Raw genomic sequence first — 19,043 nt, 5'->3', positions numbered from 1 at the left:
AATCAGAGTTCCAGATGAGGTACCGGGCAGAGAATGCTGGACAATGTCCACCACTCCTCAAAGGAGTCCCAGGAGTCTGTGGACACTGTCTGTCTAGAAGAACTCTGACTAGACATGTGAGACGACGAGGAAAAGGAAACAGGCCCCACAGTGTTTTATGTTCAGAAGGGCAAGCTTCCCCACACGCTGCTGTGTCAGCCTGCCTCAACCCTCACCTGGGACCAAGGAGCCTTCCACCCCTAGTATGCCCCATGGAATTCCCTTGCACAACTGCAGACTCCATTCATGGGGCGCACATTCACCAGGAGCACGTTTCTTGGTTCTTTCTCCCTCATTTCAAATCTTTCCTTCCTCGCCCATTCCTCCTAATGTATCTCTCCTGTTACTTAGTTCTGTTGTGTGTTAAAGTGTTGCTGGGTGCAATTTCTGTGACAGCTTGTTTGTTTATTGTATTAACTTTTATAGCACCTGATTCCTTGACATTGAGATACTACATATTAACACACAAAAATAATCAAATGCCATCTACCATGAGCAGCATGGGAATTCCTACCAAAACTGCAAGACACAGTACATAACCCGAATTTCCAGGAATAAAACCAAATCGGAAATCTTATCTGAATGCTAGACTTAATAAATACATCTGGATTTGTATTCCAAAAGCCGCCATACTCTTGTGCTGATGTGCTTTCAGAGGAATTGGCCATTTGAGTGAGGTTTTTTTGATTGCCTTTCAACTGCAGGGATTGACAAAGAGTTACCTTAGCTAGCGATACTAGAAATAAAAGTTGCACATAAGATTCTTATTGATTTTTTAAAATTATTATTAGATCTTAGGGCTTGATTCAGTGCCCACTGAAGTAAGTGGAAAGACTCCCTGTGATTTCAGTGGACATTGGATTCAGGCCCTGGAGTTTTCTAAGAACGTTTTGGATGGTGGTTGATCTTCTATACTTTACTTGAAATAAAATTTAGAAGTTCATGTTGTATAGTGCCATTATTGTGTTACAGGATGGGGTTTGGTCCAAACACAAGCTAGGTTTGCCATGAAATAGCTTTCTCAAAGTTACAATTGCCTGATCAACCAGGTGACACCATTCTGGTCCCCAGTGATTTTCACATTTGTTAGTACTATACGTTGTTGACAGTCATTTCTCCGGTTTTAAGCTGCCTTGATCAGTAGCAAAATGGACAGGAACAACACACACTCAGAACATCATATAGAGTAGGAAATGGTCATGGCTAAAACTTGGGAACTGCACATGAGGAGACATGGGTTTTGCTCCTGGTTCTGCCATTCATTCTCTCGCTGTTTGGATTTTGACCTGTCACTTAACCTTTCTTTACTCAGTTTTCCCATCCAATAAAGGAGCTTATATAATAATGGTACGTACACAGCTTTCCCAATTGCTTTTGGATCCATGAGCGAAAAGCATTTTACAGGTGCAAAATATTACGAGTAGATTACTCACGCTTCCCAGAACTGAATTTAGCCCTGTGTATTTAGATGAAGTGAGCTGTAGCTCATGAAAGCTTATGCTCAAATAAATTGGTTAGTCTCTAAGGTGCCACAAGTACTCCTTTTCTTTTTGCAAATACAGACTAACACGGCTGTTACTCTGAAACCGTATTTAGACAGTGGTTCTTAATTGTATGATCTCTTAAACACTTACTTCCTTTTCAGCATGTGGTCTTCAAAAATATTTGTTTGTGAATGTTTGTGTGTGTAGGTAAAGTGTGTGTGTGTAGCTGTGTGTGTCTAACACATTACTTGTGTAAGGACTCCTTCAATTAATAGAATATTTAAAGAATCTGCTTTACTTTTCACTTTTCATGCTGTTTGCTTATTATGGATTTTGCATTCACTCATCTTGAGTCTAGAGACAAGCTGGTTGTTTGCATTTTCTGGGGTTGGGGGGGAGGAAAGAGGGTTATATACCTGCTCAGTGCAGTTTAGGTTTGGGTTGTAAATCCTAAAGGCTAAATCAAAATTTTTAAATTGAAAAGCACGTCTTTTTAATTTATTTTAAAAATGAAAAAAAGTATTACATCTGTTTTCCCCTACAAAACCTAATTTGGGGGGATCCTGAATGACCTGCCAGTGCCCCTCGGATTGATTAGTCAATTGTGAATCCAGAATTCTATATGATTCTTTACTCCCCACCTGAAAAAATAGATACTTCCAGCTGTACGATTAGAACAGGTCCTTCCCCCACCACCTTTCCTGATCTGTCATTTTCTTTTATCTTGTGACTACATTTTCCCTTCTCCTGGGCAAAATCATGACCTTGAATGTTCCCGAATCGCTGCTGGCAAATGATTGACTTTCAAGTTAACATTTTTCAGTATAATGATTACCTCAGTATGACTTCACAAAGGCGGCTTGAATTTTAGCCCGGATTCATGCAGATCGAGATTTATAACACATTCCTATCAAGTTGTCCAAGAGGGGACGGTTCATCTGCCTGAAGGTAGCAGGCATCCCCAGAAGTAACATGTGCATTAACCCTAACATTATTTTTAGTTTTCCTGATCTGGCTGGCCTGCTGGCACTCAGGAATGTCTAATGATGTCTGGGATCAAGGGATGGCTTTGCCCTTTCAGTACCCAGTTCAAAATATAGTATATAATCTTTCTGGAGAGAACTTGACCAGAATAACTGCCAAGGGTTAGTACTGACAGTGGCTATTAAATACTTGTCTTTCCAGGTTGAAAACATGACAGATCTTCTACAAAGAGTCAGTCTCGCCCATCATTAGTAGAGGAGTTTCCCCCTGCTCAGGTCTTTCCTTTTTCCCATCTCCAAATAGCATTCATTAATTAAGATATTAGCCCTATCTGGCAAATGATAGCTGTTATCAAAGGTAGAGCCGAGGAATTCAGCTGCCTCAGCTCCACGCTATCTCTTGACTTTGGGCAGAGTTCTATTCGGTGTCTAATAGTCCTACCATTCTGCTACCAGACGTGCTGATATTCTGCCTATATTATAGACATCTGAATCTTTGCAGGAATATAAATAGTTTAGTTTAAATAGATTTGTAACATTAGTTATTTAGGGCTCAGCTTTGCCTTGTAGGTGTAACACTGACAGACCCTGGTTGTCGGCAGGCGGAATCGAACCTGGGACCTCTGGAGCTAAATGCATGAGCTAAAAGCCAACTGGCTGTTAAGCAGACTCATTTTCTCTCTCTCTCTCTAAGTGGTCTTGGTGCCACTAGATAGGACAGAACACCACATCTAGAAGGTGTGTGGGTTACATACTTCCCCTAGCTGAGGAAGCCCATCCCAAGCTTCAGAGACTTCCCAGTTGAAATCCTGGACGAGCCCCCATTTGTAACACTGACAGATCCCGGTTGTCGGTGGGTGGGGTCAAATCTGGGACCTCTGGAGCTAAATGCATAAGCCTCTACCACATGAGCTAAAAGCCAACTGACTATTAGCTAAGGCTGTAGAGCAGACTCATTTTATCTCTCTCTCTCTCTACGTGGTCTCGGTGCCGCTAGATGGGACAGGACACCACACCCAGAAGGTGTGTGGGTTACACAGGCACTGCCAAACATTGGGTGGTCCAAAATCATAGTTCCTTCTGGAGGAATTAGGAATTAGTTCCTACAGGGAGGAAACTTGTTCTAGTTTAAAATAGGTTAAACTGAGGCAGAATGAAGTTCAGTGTCTTATCTAAAGTCTCATAGCAAACCAGTGGCAGATCTTGGGGAACAGAACCCCAAGAAGGAACTCTAATTCCTACTAGACCTTTCTACTTACCAGATGGTATTCCACCTCTATATGCATATTAATCAGGCATATCAAGGCTATTTCAGTATTTCTTGTGGTTTCATTGAAAGAGATGTAACAGGGACTTAGATGTACACACATGTTTGCACAGTTAAGCTCCATTAGGAATTCCAGCCACGAGAAGCTCCATTAGTGGTCATGACCAGTAATTCTAAACATGCCCTCTCCTTGTTGCAAGACGTGTGTGTGTGTGTGTGTGTGCGCGCGCGTGTGTGTGTAAAAAGCAAGTGGTAAAATCTTGCATATAATGTATGACAATGAGATGCAACATTAACATAATACAAAACTTTGTTTTGTTTCAGAAACCAACTCTGACTCATTGGTGCTTTATGTAAATAGGATGATTTGTTTTCTCTCGTGGGCAGTAGAAATAAGATTGCAGTTTAATGTTCTGGATAAAATAATCACATGAAAAAAATGGCTACACATTTCTAATTTTTTCCCCAAGAGTTCTGTTTAAGGACAGCCAATATGCATGAAAACTATCATAAGACTGTTGGCCTTTGTTACTATCACTGTGTTGTTGTGTATCACTGGTAAGTAGCACAGTAGTATAATCTCCTGGTAACAGCTTTGTTGCTAGGGAAGTAATTATAGAACACACGCATCCAGCAATATCATATATTTCCATAGGCCAGTCCTAGAGTAGATGATAATATCAAAAGAAGTCACCTGCTGCAACAGATTCTCTTACCATTAATAAGCCCCCTGATCTCTAGTCAGGTAATACAACTCAAAGCAATTCTGCTACTTCCATCTTTTTTGGAGCTGTCCCTGAGATTGTGATGGTAACTCAAATAATTCACGCCCCCTGTCCCCCTGTTCTTCTGAATTTTCTAATTGCACTAGGCAGACTTCAGCTGTTCAAATAATTTGACTGAAGTTTTGAATAAAGGTATCTGAACTTTATTTTCCCAAGGGGAGTTCTACAATCGCACAGGATCAATTAATACTAGAATGAGCAAAGTGCTGAAGGGATGCTCCAATCTGCAGCAAACAGTCCTGCAAAGGGATAACTTAACAAGTCTTTTCTCTCTTTAATGCCTGTGTTCCATGCCCTTGTGCATTCTGATGACTACACAGTTTCACCCAGTTGTCAGCCACAGCTCAAAAGAAAGCCTTGGGAGTGGACTAGAAAGGGGTATCCCATGTCATGACAAAAGTACAATGACACAACAGTGTGAGGAAAACTAGCCTAGAGCCTGCCTGTACCATGGGCTTTGGCTTTCAGCTGCTTCAAAGCTCAATAGAAAGATTAATTTCAAAGGGCATTGAAGCATGCCCCATGTCTAGAGATATTAACTACTGGTATTCATGAGGACTGAATTCACCAAGTAAAAAAGCAAGTTAGTACTTACTCATGTAATGGGCATTGCGACCTCTAACAATTCGAGTAATAAGAACACAAAAAAACTACATTAAAAGAATAATTATTAAGATTGCAAAATCAAGCACTCAAAAGATAGGAAATGCCAGAATTAAGGTTGCCTGTGGAACCTTAATTAATCAGAATATGAAAATGGCCATACTGGGTCAGACCAATCATCCATCCAGCCCTGGATCCTATCTTCTGACAAAAGGCCTGTGTCAGATGCTTCAAAGAGAATGAACAGAACAGGGCAATTTTGAGTGATCCATCCCCTGTCATCCAATCCCAGTTTCTCACAGTTGGAGGTTTAGGGACACCCAGAATATGTGGTTGCGTGCTTGACTATCTTTGTCAATAGCCAGTGATGGACCTATCTTTCATAGAACTTGAAGGGACCTCAAAAGATCATCTAGTCCAGTCCCCTGCACTCAAGGCAGGACTAAGTATTATCTACACCATCCCTGACAGGTGTTTGTCCAAACTGCTCTTAAAAATCCACCGTGATGGAGATTCCACAACCTTCCTATGTAATTTATTCCAGTGCTTAATCACCCTGACAGTTAGGAAGTTTTTCCTAATGTCCAACCTAAACCGCCCTTGCTGCAATTTAACTTATTAACTTATTTAATTCTTTTTTTTGAACCCAGTTATACTATTGGCTTTAACAACGTCCCCTGGCAGTGAGTTCCACAGATGACTGTGGATTGTGTGAAGAAGAACTTCCTTTTATTTGTTTTAAATCTGCTGTCTATTAATTTCATTGGGTTGACCCCTAGTGCTTGCATTATGTGAAGGAGTAAATAATGCTTTGCTATTCATTTTCTCTATATCATTAATGTTTTTATTCAGCCCCCATGTGTGTATGCATTATGCTACAGTCTTGAATTCTATGATCCCATGGCAGACACCATGCATGAAAAATTTCAGCCTAAACAATTAAAGTTTGGCAAAGTAATAAGCAACTGAATACATGGCCTTATAATGGGAAGTGTCAGGCAATCTTAAAAACAGCGCTATTAGCCTTGGCTATAATAACTTTTATCTTTACTTCCTGGAACAAAAGGTGAGGATCCATTATCATAGAATCCTAGAATATCAGGGTTGGAAGGGATCTCAGGAGGTCATCTAGTCCACCCCCCTGCTCAAAGCAGGAGCAATCCCCAATTAAATCAACCCAGCCAGGGCTTTGTCAAGCCTGATCTTAAAAACCTCTAAGGAAGGAGATTCCACCACCTCCCTAGATAACCCATTCCATTGCTTCACCACTCTCCTAATGAAAAAGTTTTTCCTAATATCCAACCTAAACCTCCCCCACTGCAACATGAGACCATTAGTCCTTGTTCTGTCATCTGCTACCGCTGAGAACAGTCTAGATCCATCCTCTTTGGAACCCCCTTTCAGGTAGTTGAAAGCAGCTATCAAATCCCCCCTCATTCTTCTCTTCTGCAGACTAAATAATCCCAGTTCCCTCAGCCTCTCCTCATAACTCATGTTCCCTCAGCCCCCTAATCATTTTTGTTGCCCTCTGCTGGACTCTTTCCAATTTTTCCACATCCGTCTTGTAGTGTGGGGCCCAAAACTGGACATAGTACTCCAGATGAGGCCTCACCAATGCCGAATAGAGGGGAATGATCACGTCCCTCGATCTGCTGGCAGTGCCCCTACTTATACAGCCCAAAATGCCGTTAGCCTTCTTGGCAACAAGGGCACACTGTTGACTTATATCCAGCTTCTCGTCCACTGTAACCCCTAGGTCCTTTTCTGCAGAACTGCTGCCTAGCCATTCAGTCCCTAGTCTGTAGCGGTGCATTGGATTCTTCTGTCCTAAGTGCAGGACTCTGCCCTTGTCCTTGTTGAACCTCATGAGATTTCTTTTGGCCCAATCCTCTAATTTGTCTAGGTCCCTCTGTATCCTATCCCTACCCTTCAGTGTATCTACCACTCTTCCCAGTTTAGTGTCATCTGCAAACTTGCTGAGGGTGCAGTCCACACCATCCTCCAGATCATTAATGAAGATATTGAACAACGATATTGAACAAAACTGTCCCCAGGACCACTTGATATCAGCTGCCAACTAGACATGGAGTCATTGATCACTATCCGATGATCTAGTCAGCCTTCTATCCACCTTATCGTCCATTCATCCTGCCCATACTTCTTTAACTTGTTGGCAAGAATACTGTGGGAGACCATATCAAAAGCTTTGCTAAAGTCAGGGAATAACACGTCCACTGCTTTCCCCTCATCCACAGAGCCAGTTATTTCATCATAGAAGGCAATTAGGTTAGTCAGGCATGACTTGCCCTTGGTGAATCCATGCTCACTGTTCCTGATCACTTTCCTCTCCTCAAAGTGCTTCAAAATGGATTCCTTGAGGACTTGCTCCATAATTTTTCCAGGGACTTAGGTGATGCTGACTGGCCTGTAGTTCCCCGGATCCTTCTCCTTCCCTTTTTTAAAGATGGGCACTACATTAGCCTTTTTCCAGTCATCCGGGACCTCCCCTGATCGCCATGAGTTTTCAAAGATAAATGGCTAATGGCTCTGCAATCACATCCACCAGCTCCTTTAGCACTCTCAGATGCAGTGCATCCGGCCCCATGGACTTGTGTTCATCCAGCTTTTCTAAATAGTCCGGAACCACTTCTTTCTCCACAGAGGGCTGGTCACCTCCTCCCCATACTGTGCTGCCTCGTACCTTAGGACAGTACCTTCATATTATAGACACAGAGACATAGTTGTCCTTAATGCTTTTTATATATATAATGAGTCCTCAAAATTGGTAAAGAAAAGAAGCAGGCCTCATGAGTTCTCTAATGATTCCTCTGAGAGATACTTTTTTAATTTATATTTTTAGATTATTTTAACAACATTATTAGATTGTCAGAGGCTTCATACATAGAATTCATAGTGGCTTTCATAAAGAAAAATTAGGTAGCGTCTCAAGGACAGGGCCTACTTTTAATGTCATTAAAATTAAATGAGAAATCTTTGCTATTTGCCCAGGGACATCAAGGCGAGGTAGGTGGAAAAATACTGGTTTGTAAGGAAGATGTGATGAGATGCTGAGCTGAGGTAATTTATAGGCATTGTTTTTTGTCTCTCTTGATATGTATGCGTAACCCATCTCCTCGTACTGCAGGAGAGAAACAGTGAGGAGGAGACAGGGATTTTTGTTGAAATACTCTGTGCCTCTGCACATGTGCAGAGAGCAGGGTGGGGCAACACAGCTAGAATGGCCCAGAAACATCCAGGTCTGGGGGGTGGCAGTTACTAGACGCAATCAGTAGCTCTTTCTGAAGCTTTATAGGGAAGTTTGGTCATGGCCAAGGAGTCTTGCAGGTCCCACACATGTCATATCATTTGCTTATAGAAATAACAGAGATTTCCTGGAACACTGCAAGTAACAACTCCAGCACCAGAGGCAGGACTTAATTTCCTACTACATCACTGTGATCAGATACAACAACATAACATACAAGACAAGAGTGTCACACTAACATAAATGTACAGTTCAATCTATTGGTATAAATGGGGTCGACATTGATCATTGCGATATTCCCCATTTGAGAGTTGAGCCAATCAGAGCTGAGGAGGGGAAAGCTTATAAATGAAGGCGTTTTGATTCAGTGGCTGATTGATGCAGGAACAAGAGAGGTGTCTGCTGTGGGGGCTGGGTCCCGATCCCTATACCGGTTTGGATACATGTGAGTGCTATTCCAGTTTGACTTACTAGGGAAGCCCTCCATTAGAAGAGTGTTTGATCCATCACAGGGTGTTTTGTGGACCTAGAACTGGTGAGGAGGGAGGGAACATTTATGTACAGGGCCTATGGAACTTAAATTTCACTATTAGCTAACTGCTTTCAACTGGTATTAATGAGAGATCAGGGGCAGAGAGGTGAGAGAGATAAGGGTTTATACATGAACTCACTTAGCTGGTCTTACTGGGAAAAGATAGTGCTCTGTAGAGTGAGACCCTTAGAGAGAACCAAGGAATGGATATTTGATATGCTGATCGCAACACCTGCACCACTTTGGCTATAGGCTACACTTTTCTGTTTCACCAGCAAATGAGGACTGGTCTGCTCTTAACCCAAGAACTGGAATGCTGCTAGCTGTGGAGATCCCCAGATTTTTTGTTTGCTGACAGTGTTCTGAAGCGCTTGGAAAAGAACTGAGGTGCTGCCATTCCTCCCAAGCTCGGGAGTGACCCACATGCCATATTACGCTCCTGCTATCAGGACCAAGAAATCATCTCTGAAAGGAGATCATGGGGGAATAGGTTTACTGGTGTGTGTTAAAGTATAGAAGTGTACGGGTTATGCTGGGACCTCATATTTAAATATTACACATACACAACTATCTTAAAAGAACATTATTAAGGTTGCAATGTCAGTCATTCAATTGTTAGGAATGGCAGCCTTAATTCAGCCCGCTTGTGTGTATGCATTATGACACCGTCCTTAATTACACAGTCATATACCATTTACTTTTTACAATGTATTGCATGTGTATTAAATGTTTAAATGTATGAGACAGTCTCTTAGCAATAGACTGGGAACTATTAACACCTATTTATTAGGGGTTTACCTACAATAGCCCTGAGGTTGAACTTTATGTAATACCTTCTGAAATGTCCTGAAAAGACAGCAGTCGGGCCTGTGCTACAGGAAAGAGTTAAACTGAAATGCATGAAGAAGAGGCGCGTAATACAGTTATACATAACATTGCCTCAGAGTCTCCCTCCCCTGTTACATATGTGTGCATCCTTTGATTTCTATATTGGATGACTATTGAGACACGGTCATTGTGAAGTTTACCCCTGAATAGAGAGCTAGAAGGATTGCAAGTTGTTTGGGAAAGGGACTTTCCCTGACTATGCTTTTGTTCGCTGTCTAGCATAGCTGGGTCCTGATATGGTGGAGGCACTAACAGAGCACAGATAATACATAGTAAGACACTAACCCATTACCTAAGCTGCAGTGAAGCCCTTAAACTAGGATTTAAATACTACACAGGTCCTTGTGAGACTCCTCTGCACTGGGAAGAATTTCACTCTTTAACTGGAGCTGTTCAGAAAAATGGTGGGTTTTTTTCTTTTTTAAAGGAGGATGGGGAGGGTGGGAACTGCAAAAATTGCATCCAGATTTTATGTTTTCCAACTGGCTTTTCCTCTATTGTATAAAAGTGCCAAAGATTTCCTGGTAGGTGTTTGGTGTGAACTGTAGCCCCAATCCTGAAATGAGCTCCATGGGGCAGATTTCTGCTCCTTTGACTTCAAGCAGAAGGTGTTTGCCCTTGTAGAAATTTTATATAGGATCAGGGCAAATGTATGTGTCTGCTGATGAGCAAATTAGACCATTTCTCATCATTATGCAATCTACCTTTTCTCTCTAGGAGACTTCCTGTTGATCACAGGTAGCTTTTTTCTCTTTTTTTTTAAAGGATTTTTAGATACAGTACATGTTGGAAAGGTGGATCCATCTCCTTGACAAATACAGGCACATTAGAGTACATTGCAAATTCACTGAACACAATTTTAACAGCACAGTTTCCATTAACTGCCGCTAAAATCTGTTTGAAGCTCCTTCCCCTTGCAACTTGGGGGAAAAAAATCACTTTTCCATTAATTTTTTGTTTTTCTGTTCTTCAGTATTTCCAAGATTCTGACTGGGGGTGAAGTGGAAGTTCTGAAATGGCACAGGATGTTGCCATGGTTGTATGAGGTAACAGGAATTGTAGGAAAATGCTTGCTGTCATGCAATTTCTTTCTAAAAGGTATGCTCTAGTTTAACCACAATTTGAATAGGGGCAGGAGTCACTGGAGGAAAGTCTCTGGCCTGTGGAATGCAGGAGACCACACGAGAGCAGTGGTTTTCAATCTGTGATCTGTGGTCCCCTGGGGGTCTGCAGACTATTTCTGAGATTTCCAAAGGGAGGCCGCACCCCCTTTCGAAGATTTTTTTTAGGGTTGTGATGATCTCTTCTAGCCTCAAAAAGAAATCTATGGAATTTGCAGCTCGACTTTACAGCCTCAAAAACTTGGTTCAAAAAAGTATGGGACGTGCGAGACCCTGCTCTGCCTGATGCTCTCTCTATAACTTTGGCTGCTCTGAATCAAGTGGAGCTGGGCTTTGAACCTGGGTCTCCCAGGCCACTACCCTATTCTCCAGGCTATTGAGTGTGAGGGTCTCTCTCTCTCTCCTCAGAGTGACCAGAGAGTCTTGGACTCAAAAACCTGCCTGAACCGAGAAGCTCAGGATTCAATCCAAAAACAGCGTGACACAATTCTGTTTTCAAAAGAAGTTTTGTTTTTGTTCCCATGCAACACAAAACCTCAACTGTTGCCCCAAAATAGTCGCTGGGCTTCATCCAGCTCTGCATTCTCTCCCTCATCAGCCAGTTGGGTGAGCTACTGAACCAGCCATCTCATTTCTGCATGCATGTCCTTATCCTCTCTGGAGAATAGCCCTCTGCAGAGAGGGGGCTCCCCAGAGATGATTTCTTTTATCCTCTCTGGAGAGTGTACTTTCATAATTAGGGTGCATGGGAACGGGGAGTTAGGGCCTTTTCAGTGACTAAGAATTTAGCATGCTAATTGCTGGCAATTCTCCCTTCAATTGAGTGCATGGAGTGGTTAGGAAGGAGAATAATAATGTTCTGCAAATGGGCTCTGGATGACAGTGAAGTCCTCTTCAGTGTATCACTTTAACCTGTGTCAGCATTTCTGTTTTAAAGACCTGTAATCAGTGGGTTTATATTGCCATTGAGCTAATATCTTTGCTCCAACACTAAATTAACACATGAGGTTTCAGTCCAGTACGTTTAAGAGAATGCAGGGGGAAGAGGGGATCAACTGCGTAGCTATTATTCATAGCAGCGATGAATGCTGTTATTGCAGTTGTCAAAATAGTAGCTTTCTCAAGAGAAGGAAATGGAAAGACTAGAAGCTGAAGGACTCGATGCGAATTCAAAATATATTAATGATAGGCTTGAATAAAGTCTGTAGTATTTTTTTGAAAGAAGCAGACATTAGAAGACACTAGGAGAAGACTTTCCAAGGGGAGACAGGAGGAAATAGGGTTTGGATCTTTCTTTAAAAAAACAAAACAAAAAACTTTTCCTGGCTGGGAGGAGCTCTGGAGTCTCAGGTCCCCACTTTACTCACAGAATAGGAATTGAATAGGTGAGTGGTGTGGGCTCAGATCCTGCCCTTATCAAGCGTTGTGTTTCCAGCCACTGGGACCTTCTTATATCAGTGCAGTGAGACTTCATTGTTAGGTACATAGACCCTGAGAATCATGTATCTGCACTTTATGAGGTTCATCCAACCCTTAAGCTCTCAATGTCCTGCCTTATCATGCACTTGGCACACACAAAACTTGGGATGGATACTTGGGGGCATTCTTTCCTTTGGGCTGTCTCAAATTTATGGTCAGGAATTTGGAGTGAACCTCTCCATTGCATTGCAGCAAGTGACAGGGCAAGTTTCCCATTGTACAGTCCCACCAGTTTGCCTCATCTTTAACCATGCATGTAAGCCTGTTCCTATTCAGAACAGCATTTAGAGTCCTGCTGTAAATTAAGCACATGTGCGAGGGGGATGTATAAACCCCACTCTGCCACAGCCACTCAGGGGCTAAGAGACAGAGTAGCTGCTGCTAATGGTTTGATCGGCAACAGATGGGATTAGAGGCTGCAGCCCATCAGATTGGGGTGACCGTGGCTTCCTGAAAGGCTGGAGGCTACTCTTCATTGGCAATGGACTGACACAAAGGTGCCCAAAAGCAGGCTCAGCGGCCCCTGCAGACTGGGTTGAGGAAACAGAGATCTGAAGCAGGTAACCCTTCCCTTATGCTCTGTGAGCTGGAAGAGGACCAGAATCCCTTGGGTCCTGCTACCAGACTTGGGAGGAATAAGACACAGAGCTTTGAGGATAGCTGGAGGTGAGCTAGAACAGCTGGTCTACGCCCAAGGGATTTGAGGCCAGCTGAGAGGGGCTGAACTCCCGCAATGTGCTTATGTGTTTTGCTGAACCTCAGTCTATTCTGTTGGAGCTGTAGCACTGTAGCACTGTGGAGCAGGGGGATCGGATCCTGGGTCTTCCATCTCCCAGATGAGTGCTCTAACCAGCAGGCTACAGAGCCATGCTCATGCTTGTGTGCCCATTCTCTCTTACAGAGTCGTGAGAGTGAGAGAGAAAGTGTACATCACAGGTGAGTACCCTGACCACTCAGCTAAAAGTTATGAGGGCAGTCCTGTTTCCCTCTCCCCTGGCTTCTTGCAAAAACAGCATGGGTTCCTATCTCCAAAGTGAAGTTCCCAGCTGTGATTCCTTAGCAGGAATAGGCACCTCCCTGCTGCCTGGACTTAGGAGAGAGCTGTGGGGCTTAGCACACGCTCCTATTGTCAGCATCTCCTGTTGGCAAGCTTAGGTGGCTCTGTGCCTAGCCCACTGGCTTTTATATATCACTGCCCAAGGCACCTATCTTGCCCCATTCATTGTCACATTGTTACCCGGGGTTCTTTCAACCCAAAGCTCTTGGTAACTTTCTCTCTGTGCACAGTGGTGTCAGGAAATATATCAGGGGAGACATGGCCATCTGACTGATAGATGGCTGGCACAAAACAGGACAACACAAGAGTGCTTTCACTTAAAGCTAAACTTTACTTAGTCTCAAGCACTTATACACATGTTCGCAAGAGGTTAGTAAAACACCCCCAACCCTTGATAATTACCAAAGCTGAGTGTGGCTCTCGAGTGGCACAGCGGCAGCTTGTCTGCCGCTGTGAAACACAAGATGCATCCACAGAGAGAGTGTCCAGTCCTGAAGAATCCCCCTACCTCAAACTTTCCCCCTTATTTATACATTAGTAATAGAATGACATGTCCCTTAAAGAAAACTTGTTAAGCAAGCAGTTCCAATGGGCAAGCAAGAGGCTCCTTCTGATTATCGATTAACCAGGTGTGGGTTTTTCCAGAGTTTGCAGCCTTGAGACCCCAATAGACATTCCTGGGGCACATCCTGCTCTTCTAAGATGCATGTATCAGCAACTTCAACACAATTCTTATCAGGAAGGACGCGGGGTCAAGCTGCCCTCTCTGTGGCACCCAAAAACCCCCTTCCTCTCCTGCCTTGGTTAAGCTAAGCCTGCTGACTTGGCTAATTTACATCCTGCTGACTTGACTGCTTTTAGCAATAAGCCATAGTGGTTTCAGGCATTTTACTGGTTTGCCAAAGTCTCCCCGTAAAACATCACCTAACTTCCTTAGTGCATCCAGCCCTAAGTGATTTGCCCAAGGTCTTAAAAGAAATTTGTTGCTCTCCTGGGGTATGATCCCAGGTCTCCTGAATCCAAGCCTAGTGCTCGTACCTTTCCACCCTCCACCTTGCCAATGTGTGATGCCAGCTTTAAAAATTTGACCAATGACCAAAATATGGAACACCTGTGTCTTGTTGCACATTGCATCCTAAATGGCAAATGATAATGTCAATGATATAGAAAAAGTGTTGTGGAATAGGCTTTTTCATTGTGTGAATTTAATAAATTTAATTTTTAAATAAGAAAAATACTGGGTGAGAAGAAGCAAATCCCATCAGATGAACCCATAAGTATCTCCCACATGAGTTGTTAACAGGATGTGAGCTCCGGACTTTCAGATATACAGTGCAAATGTCTATTGCTTGGACTAAACTCTTCTCTTCTTTTCTCTTCTCTTCTCTGTGGACTGTAGAGATTAGAGACCCAAGAAACATTCACAATAACTTCATGTGAACCAGCCCCTAGGGGGAGACATGACACACTTTGCCAGCGGCCATACAACAGCAGTAAAATGTTGAAGATCAGGATTCCTGGGTTCTGTTTTTGGGTTTGGAAAGGGTGTGTGATTGAATGGCTAGAGCAGCCAGAATAGCCAGGCACATAGGTTTGCCACATTCTATCTGAAAGGCATAGTGCATGTGTCTTACCTTGGACCACCCCTCCTCTTACAGTTGGGTAAGCTGAGGCTGAGTCATTGTGTCAGAGTGAGAAATAGATCCCATATAGGTGCCAGCCAGACACCTGAGGTGCCATTGCTATGGGTACCTCCATGTCTGGATACTATACTACTCGGAGTGGTAGTACAGAGTCAATAGATGTTGTGACGTCATTTGTGGGAGACGGTGTGGTCTAGCATCCCTACAGGAGTCTGGAGACCTGACTTTTATTCCTGCATCCACCACTGGCTTATTTTGTGTGACCAGGGCAAGTCACTTATGGCCTGATTTTTTCAGAGGTGCTGAGCACTTGCAGTCCCCAGCGTGTCTCAAGTTGGGCTCCTAAAATCTGAAGCACTCATAATCAGGAGGCAAGTATTGAAAATATGGCTGCTAATGCCTTGGCTAAAGTCGCATACATGAAGCGTGTGGTATAGGTAGCAACAAAATTCAAACCTACCTTCCGCATATTAGCCCTGAGCACATCCTTCCATTCATATTGGCGGTCAGTATAGATGTCTAACAATGCCATGTGAACACAATGAATGAGTCTGATTTTTCTCATACATCATGTAAAAGGAAATTGAGGGTAAGGCATTATGACAAGTGCTTATTAGCTGTCTAGTTTCTGTGCATCCTTTCACTGAATTCAGTCTAGCCTGAGTGTCAATTTTCTATTGTTTGCTATCTAGCTAATATACCTACCTGTGCATTTCCAATGTGCCTATCACCAGAGTATCCAGGAACAATTTTAACCAGTATTGTCACTACTTTCATTAAAAGAGAAACCAAGAGTGTCATTATAATCTGACTTATGCAAGGTATTTTCTCTGGTTAGGAGGTGCTTAGCTGTAATACCATTTCCTAGATTACATGCTACTGTAACCACAAATGTTAGAGAAAAAGTTAATGATTGTAATTGAAGCAGGGCTCTGCCTGCACTGAATTAATAAGAAGTACAAATACATAGGTGCATGTTGAACAAGTCTTTATTCCCTTGTTCTTAGGTGTTCACAAAATGATATTATGGTGCACATAATATCCGCTTCAGGCCATGGAAAGACCATGCTTCAAGGATGAATTAAAATGCCTTCCAGTTAAATAAGTAGGATTTCAGTGGACTCCAAAATACAGTGGCGTAGAGTATTGTAAATGGCCACATTTTCACTGTATCAATTGACTTGCACTGTGCCATGTTGCCAACATGTAGAAACTCTTGGATTTAATAGTTTGTACTCCTTCGGTTGTAAAATATATGAGATTATAATAGAGTTGGATTTAACTGAAATTGATTATGATGGACACATTTTTCTATCGACAACATATAACTGCATTGCAGAAGTTGAGAAGGGGAGATTCTGACTTTTTTGTGGAACAGAAAAGTATGGGGGTTAGCATCAAAAGATGGCTGAATATTTTTGCAATTTCCTGTTTTTCCTCCTCTTGTGAGCATGGGTGGAAGTAAGTTGATATTTTTAGATCTCGATCAGGTTCCAGGCCACATTAAATTCTGTTCTGTACAAAAGGAAGCCCTAGTCCAGCAAGCACTGAACATACAACATAACTCATATTGAGTAGTCCCATTGATTTGAGTGGGGTTACTCACATAAGTAAAAATATACATGTGCTTAAATGTTTTCTGGCTGAGCAGCATAGAGGTAGACAAGACATTGTCCCTTTTCTGCAGATCTTATCGTCTAAATAGATCAAGACATACAAGGGTAATTCAACAAATCATAGAAGGGTATTTGAATAGAAGGATGGTTACATAGGCTAACAGTCAGAGTAACGTGATAGTTCCAAAGTTTATGGGAATTCTTGGGTAATGGCTCACTAATGTGAACATGCAGTTCACAGTGGGACAGGCTGATACTTTGCTCACCTGGAGTAGTACCTTGTCCCTTGAGTACCACTACTGCTTGAGCAGCAAGGTGCTACAGAAGGTGAGAATAGTGGACATCATCACTTGGATACTTTTACTGATATTAGCCTTGATCCAAAGCCCATGGAAAGACTCCAATTAATTTCACTGGGCTTTGGATCAAGGGCCATGCAGTGTATATTTTCCTGTGTTCAAAGTCATTACTTTCCACTTTCAGTTCCTAGTGCTTTACTTCAAACTCCAGGTCAGTGGAGGCTCTGAATGCCAAATAAGGCACTTGTATTCCAGATTAAGAGCATCCACACAAGAAGCTAATCGGGAATAGGTATTCCACTTTAAATTCACTCCCTACCTTAATCTGCATTAATTTACAAGTCCAAAGAGACAGAGCAAAAGAAACAGTGAGACCCCACTGCTGATCAGTATGGAAATTAGTGGGCACAGCAAGCCAGCTGTCTAACCAGTAGCACCTGTAGGCTTCAGTGGAAGCTACGAGCATTTCTCAGGATCAAGCCTATTTCTTTGTGCTGAAAGTAACCCTACAGGGAATGCCGAGTATCGCTAGGGTTTGTTGATTAAATATTTGGGGAGCATATTCCATTTCTTCACATAACCTGTGAACCTCTTTGCCAGAAGATGTTGTGAAGGCCAAGACTATAACAGGGTTCCAAAAAGGAACTAGATAAGTTCATGGAGGATAGGTCCATCAATGGCTATTAGCCAGGATGGGCAGGGATGGTGTCCCTAACCTCTGTTTGCCAGAAGCTGGGAATGGGTGACAGGGGATGGATCACTTGTTGATTACCTGTTCTGTTCATTCCCTCTGGGGCACCTGGCATTAGCCACTGTCAGAAGACAGGATACTGGGCTAGCTGGCCCTTTGGTCTGACCCAGTATGGCCGTTCTTATGTTATGTTCTTATTTATTAAACAGATGTGGGGCGGGGGGAAATCCACCATAAATTTTTATTTTGTGGAAGAGCTCTGTGTGGCTCGAAAGCTTGTCTCTCTCACCAACAGGAGTTGGCCCACTAAAAAATATTTCCTCATCCACCTTGTCTTTGCTGGGAGTAGGCAGATAAAAAGAGATGTGTGTTTCTGGTGCTGTGTCTGCATATTAACTTTTAGTGATGTTCTGTTTGAGCATTGAAGCCACATATCATACTTCTCACAGAAATCATTGATGGAAAGCACCACTTATCTCATCTAGTCCATGTTCCTTATGTTGTAGAATTGCTCTCCATAGTACCAGTTTGTAGTGATTTGTCCAATCTTGTTTTAAATGCGTCTTCCATTGGAGCTTCTACCTCTTGTGGAAAGCTGAACTGCTGTACGGAGTTCACTGTGCATCGCTGTGAACACATCTGTCAGTTTTACTATTAAAAATAGGCTATTTTGATTTAATTGGCTTGGGTGAGAGTTATAGAGGTATCAAATCATTCTAATGGCAAATTGTTGTGATTTAAGATATTGTGGATGTCAAAGTAATGTAACCTGAGCTTGTTTATACCTCACTTCATTCTGTTGCAGTAACCCAGTTGTCCTATCAGGTGGGTGTTTGAGAAGTAATATACTTAAAGTTTGTCTGTAAAAGGTAGTCTCATGCTGCAGCCCTGTTCTGCCTTCTTGTGCAGGACTGGAGAGCCATTTCCTTACAGAAACTATTCCAGGGAGGAGGTGTTATTTTTTTTTGGTCTATGATGACTAGATGGAAGCTATGGGAATGCAAGTTGATATAACGCACGAGGAAAAGATCAGGTAGAATGATTAAAGTAGAAGACTGAGAGCAAGGAACTCATGAATTCCAATTCTGACTCTGCCACTAACTTGCCGTATATCCTTGGACAAGTTACTTCACATTTGAATCTGTTTCTGTCTTGCTTGCGTGGGGATAAATGATAATTATTTCATTTGAGTGGAGTGGAGATTAATTAGTAAACAAGCCTGCTCCTCCAGTCCTGAAATTCCCCAACTGCTGGGGATGTCGACAGGAGTTTTAGATATATGAGGAATGCA

The 19,043-nt window shown here is 42.6% G+C and overlaps 1 protein-coding gene and 1 long non-coding RNA gene across 3 annotated transcripts in view; one reads left to right on the top strand and one right to left on the bottom strand.

The window, feature by feature from the left end:
- Window positions 1–19,043, top strand: part of CNTNAP5 (contactin associated protein family member 5) — a 424,927-nt gene that overhangs the window by 162,999 nt on the left and 242,885 nt on the right. The gene's annotated exons all lie outside the window — the stretch shown is intronic.
- Window positions 176–13,871, bottom strand: LOC122462346. The gene is made up of 3 exons (XR_006284837.1): window positions 13,717–13,871; window positions 13,564–13,569; window positions 176–186 (listed from the first exon to the last, which is right to left on the bottom strand). It is a non-coding gene; the product is annotated as an uncharacterized LOC122462346 (long non-coding RNA).

The sequence above is a fragment of the Chelonia mydas genome, chromosome 11 (genome assembly GCF_015237465.2).
Source record: "Chelonia mydas isolate rCheMyd1 chromosome 11, rCheMyd1.pri.v2, whole genome shotgun sequence".
Lineage (NCBI taxonomy): Eukaryota > Metazoa > Chordata > Testudines > Cheloniidae > Chelonia > Chelonia mydas.
The sequence above is the reverse complement of the archived record's forward strand: the minus strand, read 5'-3'. Positions and strand labels throughout refer to the sequence as shown.